The following is a 10515-nucleotide window of genomic DNA, read 5'->3' as shown; positions in this document are numbered from 1 at the left end:
GCCTGCCCCAGCTCCTGGTGCTTTAAAAAAAAGCCCCTACTCACTAGGTGCTGACCAGTGCAGAGGTGATCCCTGCTGCCCCCCACTGTATGGGGGGCTCTGCCATGAGTCCCCCAACCTCCCCCGCTCTCTCAGCACCCCCATGAGTGCCCTGTGTGGCCCAGCTCCAACCCTTTAAGAAAAACAAAACCAACCCCCCCCCGAACTCACCAGCTCCTGCAGCAGCCTCAGAGTTTTGGGGGGCACTTGAAAAAGCCCCCCACATGGTGCAGGGCAGCGGAGGGCAGCAGAGATTGTCTCCCACTAGGCAGGAACCAGTGAGTTTGGAGGTTTGGGGGTTTTTTTCTCTTAAAGTGATTTGAATCATTGAATAGAATCACAGTTCTCCGAATCAGCTGAATCCAAAGCGAATACTAGCCACTTCATGCAGGCCTACTATGAGCTACTCAAACTCATCATAAACTGTTTCTTCTATAAAACAATGTCAAAAATTGTTGATATTTTAAATTTTGTGATATGCAATGTCATCAGGCAATTGAACAGAAGCATTAGACCTCTGGCAAAGGCAATGAAAACATACTCTAACTGCTATCATGGAAAGTATTTATTCTAACTTTAAAAAAAATATTATAACAACAGTGAGAGATTTTAGCCTAGACACCTGAAAGCATGAGGAATTTACTTTACGAACAGAGTGGTTCAAAATTCAGCTTCTTAATATGACACTGTTTGTAAATGTAAGTAGTAGGAGGTTATCCTCTATCCATAATAAATCATATTCATGTTTCTACAATACTGCTCTAATAATTCCAGACATCAAGGTCCCTGTAACTTGAGCTTTAGGTTGGTTTAGCTGTTACCTATTGGAGAATAAAAGTCCTTCCTTAGCTGGGAACTAACAGAGAGATGACATTTTTGAAGACTTAAATCAGTGGCGCTCAATGTTTTGGCCCTGCAAGACAGATGAATGGTGTGGGCCTGGTCCATGGGCCAGATCTGACCTTGGGCACTGGGACTGGACCCTGCGTCACACCTACACACCATGATCAGGTGGGTCCCATGCCTCAGACCCAGTTGCCAGGACTGGGGCCCCAGGGCCCTATACCACCTCTGCTCAGGCCCCACACAGCCATGTAGATCCAATCTAGGACACTTGGCCCTAGCGCATGGTGCTTCCCATGGTTTGGGTACATGGAGTGTCCCATGGGCTGGATGACCTAGCACTGAGTGCCAAATGTGGTCTACAGGTTGGAGGTTGAGCACTCCTAACTTAAATGTTTCATAGGCCTTGTGTCATTTTCTCACCATCAGGGTGCATTTTACCTAAAAACACATACAAAGGATACAGAAACAAAAATATGGCTTTATATTTAAGGAACATTGACTTAGAATTTGTGTTATATGCCCAGCTCTACCCACAAGGCATAAATAGTTAGCTGTTGGTTGAAACTCAGATCAATTTTTCACAGCCAGTATTTATAAATATGATAATATAAATTAAATACATGCAGGTTGGAGGTTAAACTAGTTTGAACTAAGTGAATTACAACATTTAGTCCTAAAAGCTGGACAAGAGGCACTAATGTAAGCCTGCTTCTAATCAACATTAAGGACAAATTGCAAAGATCAGCACTGTTTCTTTAACCTCTCTTTGAAAAGAAAAAAGAACACTCAAAAGTTGATTGGCTTTAAATAATCTTTCTGAAATGTCTCACCTTGCACAGTCTAAAAGACCAGTGCCAGACATGGCAACTTTTGAGACTGAGAATTATTAAAGGCTCCCATTGGAGATGCGTTCTATTCATTTTCTATAGAAACCATGGGGAAACTATGCTGACAGCTGTGTGCCAACACTAACCAAGACAGCTGCTATACTAAAGCTGTTCCGAGTGCAGGTGGGGAAACAGCTTGTGATATTAACAGGACTAGATCCTTCTTGGGGCTTTACATAGCCACTATTTAAAATAAAATAAGAAAGGGAAAACATCTTTCAAAGACTTATTTATAACTAAATCAAGCATAGATTGTACTATTGTTTTTTCACAATAATCACATTTTATTCTTAGTATAGCAAGTAGGTTTCCCATTTGGACTGATAGAAAACTAGCTTCTTGACACAAACTGCCTAAATCATTTGTACCACTATGAAATTAAAATGAACATGTTTTAATTCTGATTAAACAGGAAAAGATGGTTAGGTGTTTAAACAAACACAATAAAAATGAAAGCATAGTAATATTCTCTATAATTTCCAGAAAATAGAATTTCATTTATGAATTAGATATAGATCTGCCCTTAGCATACAAATTTCAGATTTGACTCCTCAGCATTTGTTTCATAATCTTCTTTTACTGAAGATTATCAAAATATATAACAACTTGGTTAGAAACAGGAAACTGGCCATACAAGTGGTCCTTCTTTAGTATTCTAGCAAAACTGTTCTCCCTGCACTACATATGGTGTCCCATTATGCAGTGTTGTACATTGGGATGAACAATGTTCTTTAGTTTCTTTGGAGACACCTTTTCATACCTAAGAATGAGATTTGCTTGGTCAAGGAATAATATATGATAGAGATAGGTATTATTGGGAGCATCTACATGTGAGCCTGACTGAGCAGTTGTTACTCAGCAGTAATTTAGTACTTGCTTGCACAGTAACTGCCAGTACTTTGCAGTTCCCATGCCACATGGGTTGTTTCCGACCCTACTGCTCATTAGTGGTTGTGTCACAGTTCATGCCCTCAGATGCTGCATCGCTGTAGCAATGAACTATGTCACTGTAGCTTGTCACTATGGTGATGTAGCATCTCATGTAGATGTGTCCACTAAGAATTAAGGTTTGTTTAAAGTATGATCTCTGAAATAAGGATGAAGAGAAAGCTAGTTATAACTTGATTCAGGATTATACTCCATGCCAAGAGAGTGACAACTTAATTATCACTCAGAAATATCTGAAGGCAGAAGCTTTAGGAAAGGGGCAGAAAAGGAAGGTCCACCTGTGATAAAGGGAACTTATATACACATAAGCCTTGGGAAAAAGTCTGTTACTGAAGGAGGGAAAGACATTCAAAGATAGATGCATTTTTGGTGAAGTTTGAAGTGGTTTATGCTTCACAAATGCTGAAGAATATTTTTTTTATGATACTAAGTAAGATATGAACATAAAGAGGGATGTGGATAACCTTGAGAGGGTCCAGAGGAGGGTCATTCATATGGTTAGAAGCCTGCTGGTAAGGCCCTATGAGAAGAAATTGAGGGACCTGGATCTCTTTGGCCTCCACAAGAGAAGGCTGAGAGGGGATCTTGTGGCCATCTACAAATTAATCGGGGTTGACAGCAAGGGATAGGAGATGCTCTGTTTACCTGGACACCCCTTGGAGTAAATAGAAATAATGGCCACAGACTAACATAGAGCAGCTTCAGGTCAGACGTCAGGAAGAACTTCTTTATAGTAAGGGTTGCCAGAATCTGGAATGGGCTTCCAAGTGAGGTAGTGCTCTCCCCTACCCTGGGGGTCTTTAAAAGAAGATGGGACATGTACCTGGCTGGGGTTATCTAACCCCTGTGCTCTTTCCTGCCTGTGGTGGAAGGTCAGACTCAATGATCTCCTGAGGTCCCTTCTGACCCTAATATCTATGAATCTATAAATATGTATTTTAGTGCAAAGTTAAGATGCATTTTTAATCTTATGCACATTGACAAAACCTAATTTTCAAGATACTAATAGCAAGGAATCATTTCTAAATAACATAGTAATGACCAAGTTGGCATAATTCCAGAGAAAGGATTGGGACAAGGAGGAACTAACACCAACAGGACTGAACCTTAGAGAAAGGAAAACTAGTGAAATAAACATGATAGACATCATCACAGTGAATATCACTCCTTTTTGATCTGTTGTTTTTAAACCTGTATCTGCACGAATTTGAGCCTAACTTGCCTATGTCACATCCTGGGGCTGCTAACTCTATAGCTTTTTTCCCAGAGGAACAAACACTGTGACACTGATGAAATACTTCGGTGGAATCTATGAAGGGTGTCTTGGGAGTCTTCCTCTCCAGTACCTTCCTATCACAGTATGTAATTTGGTCCTATAAACATAAAATACTTGCAACTTACTGGTCTCATCTACACAAGACATTTTACTTCACAGTAATACTAATTACCGCACAGTACGTATCCGCATTTACATGTGCATATGCTTACTCAGTGTATCTACACATAGCCCTATGGGGGTGTAGTGACATGCTATGGTGGTGTACAGTGCACTACAGTGATGTAGCAATCATGTGTGTAGCACATTCCCCAGGTATAGCACACCACTATGGCAACATATTGGTGAAATGTACCCTTGTGCCACACTCACAGTGCAGTAACCACCTGTACTATGCCATGTATTAATACTCCCAAAAGAAAGTACTAAAGCACACTGCTGTAGCAACATCACTCTACGGCAATGTGTAGATATGACTGTTGTGCAGTAATTGGCAATAACTGCAAGTAAATTTCCTACCTGCAAGTAGCAAATTTACTTGTGAGTAGTTACTGCTCAGCATTGCACATGTAGATGCCTGACCAGGATCAAATGCACTCCTGATCAGCCAGCCAGCAGGGGGCAGGAGATTGCTCTCTGCCCCCAGGAGCTGCCTGCTGCCAGGGTGGGCTTTGCCACTGGAGGTTTGGGGCAGGGTGGGGAGGAAGGACAATGTCCCCCTGCCCCGGCAGCAGGGAGCTCCCAGTACCAGCTGCTTAGTCATGGGGCTGGCCAGCCTGAGTCCTGCAGTTGTGGCCTGGGCTGGGAGATCCTTATGTCCTATTCTGAGCCCTGCAGTCATGGGACCTGGGCCCACAGAGCCTTGTCTTGAAGCGCCGACTCCACAATTGTGGAGCTGGCACTGGCAGATCTTTATCTCGCAGCCCAAGTCCCACAGTCACAGGACCAGGCTGGAAGGTTAGGATCTCCCAGTCTGGCCCCACAACCACGGAGCAAGGGCTGGGAGCTCCCTGCTACAGGGCAAGGAAACATTGTCCCTACTGTGTCTTATTGTATTTTCCTTGTACTGTCCCTTTAAGGCCAAAGCCCTCATTTTCAGTACTGCAGGGCTCTTTTTTGTGTGTGTGGCAGTTTTGCAGCAATGGAGACTCCATTTTTCCTGCCTCCAGGAGCCAGGAGATATATACTTGGTTCCTCTCACTGTCTTATCCCCACTGTCTTTTCCTTTTTCCCTGAGCAACCAGGTTTCTGCCTCAGTTTCTTTCCTGGCTATCTCTTCCTTGCCACCACATATCTGCCCCACCCCCCCAATATCTCAGCTGTCTGCCTCAGTTTCCAGCCCACCTGAAGTAAACCCAAGCCTCAGCTCCTCAGCCAGCTTCTCTGTAGTCCACTGGTTCTAATCCCGGTTCTGGCAACTTTCACTCCCTACACTTTAACTTCCTCTCTCACCTGAACCTTCCCCCAAGTACCCCAGGTACCCCAAGCACACACATACACACTGTACCATCCAAGTTAGGAACTTACCTGTATGCATGTGTAGGTGGGTTGTGTGTGTGTGTATATATATGTCATTGTGTGCATGATATATGAATTAGTGATCTGTGTCTAACTTTTGGGGTGTATAGTGTATGTACTTGAATTGGTGATAGGTGTGCATGTGCCTCAGCTGTTTTGGATGTGTATGTGCCTAAGCCGTAGTGTGTGCATGTGTGTATGCAACTAGTTGATTTGTGTGTTTGTATATGTGCAATTGTGTCACACCCTCATGTCTAACAGCGCAATATTCAGATCCTGAGAGTTGGCCTGACCCCACAGGGCAACAAATTTAGATGTCTCCACTGACTCCACAATGCAGCTCTTTTGATTAGGTGATTACATAAAAATTATTGCAAACTTCAGAGCTAAAGCACCCTTTATAATGAAAGAGACAAATAGAAACTAATTTAAAATTTGTCTTAGAATTTAGGTCTGACAATGGTCAAAGAAAGACCTCAGCCAAAATTGATTTAAATTGTATATCCACATGTTCCTTTTATATAATTTGTTTTGGTTATAGTACCTAATCCACAGTTTTACTAAAAATATATCAGTAATGCAAATGTCACATTTAATGTGACTGTTTTTAAATAAGAAATTACTAACCTGTATTAATTATTATATTATTCTGTGAGATGTGCAGTGAGCAGGCCCAAGAAGTATTCACCAATATTTCATAATCATCTTCTCCTTGCTAAACATCTGCATTTCCAAATTATCTAGCTATCAAAACTGATAGCAAGTATCAGATACTAAAATGAATGTATTATGCTTTAAATTTTAGGCACCATGTGGTGTTCTGTCACTTACGTTAAATTTCATTAAATTTTATGACATGCAACCTGACACACAAAATTTAAATGGGTATAAACAACTTAGCTGAGCTGTCTGCAACATTCAAGGAAAGAAAAAGAAGTAAGTCTATCATTCTCCAAGTATGTTACAGAAATAGGTTTTTTTGCAAGGAAAAAAAGATTAGCATAGACCTGACATAATCTACACTTTCACCCAGAACTTGAAATAAGTCAAAACTAAATCATTTTTGAAGCTTCGTAAGATTCAGTTGATTTTTTCTTTACAATTATTTTTTGCTCTTTCTATACCTAATCCAGCTGGGAATGAAAGTTTCAGTACTAAAATAAATTCCAGGAGAGGAAGTTATTTTTGCAGTATACTATTTTCAATCTCACTGAAATCAGGAAGGAGGGCAAATCTCACAAATTATTTTATTCTTGTCAGAATTTTAGACCAATACTAGAGATGCAAGATGTACAGAAAAGATTCTTTAATCATCTAGGCATTTAGGCTTTATCTAGATTAAACTATTCAGTCATTTCAGACCTTTTCTAAGTGTCAAATGTGGAGCAAAAATTATCTTAATAAGAATTACCAAATTTATGGGATGTGAATATCCCCATCACTCATATAAAGTCTAATCAATCCATCAATCCCCCGGGCTCATTTACAAAAAAAAAATATATATATATATATTCTGGTTAACTGTAGTAAAATAAATCCTAGTTTCACATGATGGCTATATTATACATTACTTTTAAGAAATAGTTTTTTGAAAATTAGCAAATGAATCTGTCTAAATAGGGATCTAAAGTTGATGGATAAATAGATAACAGAAAAGGTGATTCCCCCTTTCTTTAATGTCCATCAGGCATATACATCTATTTTAGCACCAAGTCAGTAAAACATTTAAGTGAGGAAAAACTTAAGAGTAATAATGAAGATAAAGTTTCTCTTTGGAACCAGCATAGGAGAAATTAGTGGTAAGGTGACAAGTAGATATCAGAAAAACATAGACCATGAACCTTACCAACCAAACTTCTAAAAACAATGTAACCATCAGAAATTATTAGCAGTAATATGTCCTTCTCCAACCTTGCACTTCCTTTCCATAAGAGTATTACCACAATTTTGCCTCCTACTGTGCCACACCATTCTCACCACTGACCCCGCTGTGAGCCCCACACTGGCAAAGCTTGCAGGGAGGGCAATGTTTTTCCAACTTCAAGCCCCACAGCTGATGATGCTGCCACCACTGTCAGCCTTCTCAGCTGTGGGGCTGGCAGTGGGTGATGCCCCAGTATGGCTGGGAGCACCTCAGTTCATGAGGCTCCCAGCCACAGGGGAGCATTTGGCCACTCATTCAATGAATGGCTTGATTAGAACAAACTACAAAATGATTACATTGTTTGTGGAATAACTTTGTAGCTTATTGCTTGTTTTATCACACCATTCTTTGGTTGAATGTGTAGCTGGGTCACACCTTACAGTATGATCATCTTGCTAATTACACCTTGGGTGTAGCATGTAGAGGGGGCCATACTGATTGTAAAAGAGTCTTGACTGAACAGAAAGAACACAATCTAGATATAAGATCATGGGCGACTGGTGCCACCTTACTCAGGGGGGGTACATGCCCCACCCCAGCAACCAGTCAGTGACCAGTAGGGGGGTTCCCCAATCTCATCGACCGGAGGGGGTCCCTCCCCGCTCCCACTCTCCCACAGCCGACCTCATGCCCTGGCTTCTGGAAGAGGCCGTGGTGCTTCTGGAAGTGGCTGCAGTGCTCCCACTTCTTGGCTGGCACTCACAGTGGGGGCACAAAGGCTCTGACGAGCCCTCCCCCCGCCTGTCACCTAAGTGGGGAGCATGGCCTGTCAGGGGGTCCACCAGCATTCTCAGGGGGTGCCTCTAAATAAAAATGCAGGGTCAAATGTGTGTACTTTCACCTAAGACAGGACTCTCATCATGGTGACCTGTCCATCATGGAGACGTGCTCCCTCATATTTATACAAGCTGGCCAGTATTGTCGATCTCAAATCCTCCATCTAATAGTTTTTGCATACTGGCAGTAGACGATGGCAGCTCTGGTTTTCCCTAAAAATTGGTTGTATCACCTTTCATGAACAAGGCTGACTGGAAAACAAGGATTCCCTTTTTCAGGAAAAAAATGGGGTTTTGATATTTGGTTTTGTTTTGGACAAAACCAAGTCCTTATGAATTCTGTTGTGGAAGACACAAAAGACAGAAAGGAAGTGGTCCAGTAATTAAGCGATTTGGGAGATCCAGATTCTAGTCTAATTCTGCCTGATTTAGAAGGAGGGCCTTGAACTTGGGTCTCCTTTTTCAGTGGATGCCCAGCATACTGTCACTTCTTAGGTTGGTCTCAATGAGTACCTATACAGATGCTCCAGGGTCAGGGTAGGGGGTGTTTTAATTAGAGTGCCTCTTGGGAGATTAATTAATTCAGTCTGAAGTAATTCAGCCATTGAGGTAACCCCAGCTCCCCATATCCATGGAGGAGGACCCAGAGAGGGGAACCCTGGGATAAGAGTATGAGTCATACATCAAGGCCTGCCAGAGCTTCTCCTGACTGGCCCAGGTGGGGGCCAGGACCTGGAGGGTCAGAAGGGCAAGGAGGCCCACTGAGAGGGACGCCCAAGAGCCAGGGCCCTGGGGTCCCGACTGGCCTGGAGGTGGGCCAGAGCTAGTGTGAGCCAAAGGTCCCAGTGAGGGGACCACACCTGAAGGGGAACCGGTGGCAGGGAGATATATGGCCCGGTATGATGGTGGCAAAGTCTGCCTGAAGGGAGGAACTCAGTTGGGGGTCCTACAGCAGGCTTCTGGGCCCCATTGTGGGGGACTGGCACGTATGAGAACATCATGATGTCATCAGCGAGGCTTGGGCTGCGGTGTAGGGGAGGAATGGAGCCGCAGATAGCGCCCCCTAGCAGCAGGGCAGAAAATGGGTAGCCTCCCGCCTAATAACATCTATTAATTAATCTATTAAGACCAAGGTGTGGCGGGCGAGAAAGCGGGCGGTTAGCCCAAGAACAGGTGGGTGGGCCACACAGAGATCGGCCCCGGTAGGCCCCCTGTTACAGTGATCATAGCTCATACAGATGTTGTGTTAATGGCAAATATGTTTGCCTTATACAAAATGGCCTTGTGCACCCTGAGAATTTAAAGACTCTATCCACCATTGTTTAAGCACTAGTGCAATTACACTAATGCTAAGAATGGTGGAAGCACTAGTGTGTATCAGCTACTGGAGTTTTTCTCTTACCAAGTCATCTGGGCCTGCTCTGAGTTGGGTCAAATGAGACAATGGCCAAAATGTCTGTACATATTTGTCACTAGCATCCCTGTGGACTAGACTAGGACTAGAACAATAGCGAGAGAATTCCAGAAACAAATCTGTGTGTATGCAAAGGCAAAGATACATGCAGAGAAATAGAATGGGACAGAAGGTAGGGCAGAAGACTTGAAACCAGTCAGCCAAGATTCATTGCACAACTGCTATTGAGCTTCTGTGGCATAAGACAAATCTCAAGAACTCTGTTTCATACGGATAGTAGTACCTGCCTCTATAAAATATTTTGAGATGCTTGGCTGAATTATTAATTTACATAAAATACTTACCTGGCCAGAAAACTAGTATGTGCTTGCTATTTATGGGATATTCAAGTATATTTGTGATGTATTAAAAATAAAAGAGAAAAATTGGAAAAAAATCCCTTCAGATTCTTTCAGAGTATTCAGGGCTTGTTTTGTAAAATAAGTAACCCTTCTTTCATGCTACATTGTTAAGAATATTGATCAACTTAAAAGGTAAGTTTCAGGCCTATCTCCAGCTATCTTCAAAACAACATGTGCCTGTAGTGCACTTGGTAAGTTATGAGAGGCAGAATTAGCTACCATTATGAGCAGGGGAGTAGAAACCACTGCCCCAAGTACTACTCCTGGTTCTACTACTGGCTTTGTGTTTGGCCTAAGGAATGTCACTACCCCTCTGCCTCAGTTTCCTATTAAAAAAAAAAGCCCACCTACTTCTTCAGATGCAGTGAAGGTGAATTAGTTAATGCCACTTCTATAAGTGCTATTTTAATGCTAAATATTAAGTCATAGAAAATGGCTACTTGTTCTCCTATCCTTCTGAGATGATGCTTTTATAATTTGATTTGT

At 42.3% G+C, this 10515-nt stretch overlaps 1 long non-coding RNA gene across 1 annotated transcript in view; it reads left to right on the top strand.

Moving 5' to 3' along the window:
- LOC109290139 overlaps nt 1–10236 on the top strand; it is a 14014-nt gene extending 3778 nt beyond the window's left edge. The window contains exons 2-3 of the long non-coding RNA XR_002095542.1: nt 6443–6450; nt 10226–10236. This is a non-coding gene — a long non-coding RNA (uncharacterized LOC109290139). The remainder of the gene's footprint in view (nt 1–6442; nt 6451–10225) is intronic.
- The last annotated feature ends 279 nt before the right edge of the window (nt 10237–10515 follow it).

The sequence above is a fragment of the Gavialis gangeticus genome, unplaced genomic scaffold, assembly GCF_001723915.1.
Source record: "Gavialis gangeticus isolate Ggan-Ray unplaced genomic scaffold, GavGan_comp1, whole genome shotgun sequence".
In the NCBI taxonomy this organism is placed as follows: Eukaryota; Metazoa; Chordata; order Crocodylia; family Gavialidae; genus Gavialis; species Gavialis gangeticus.
Note: the sequence above shows the minus strand (reverse complement) of the source record. Positions and strands in the feature narration are given on the sequence as shown.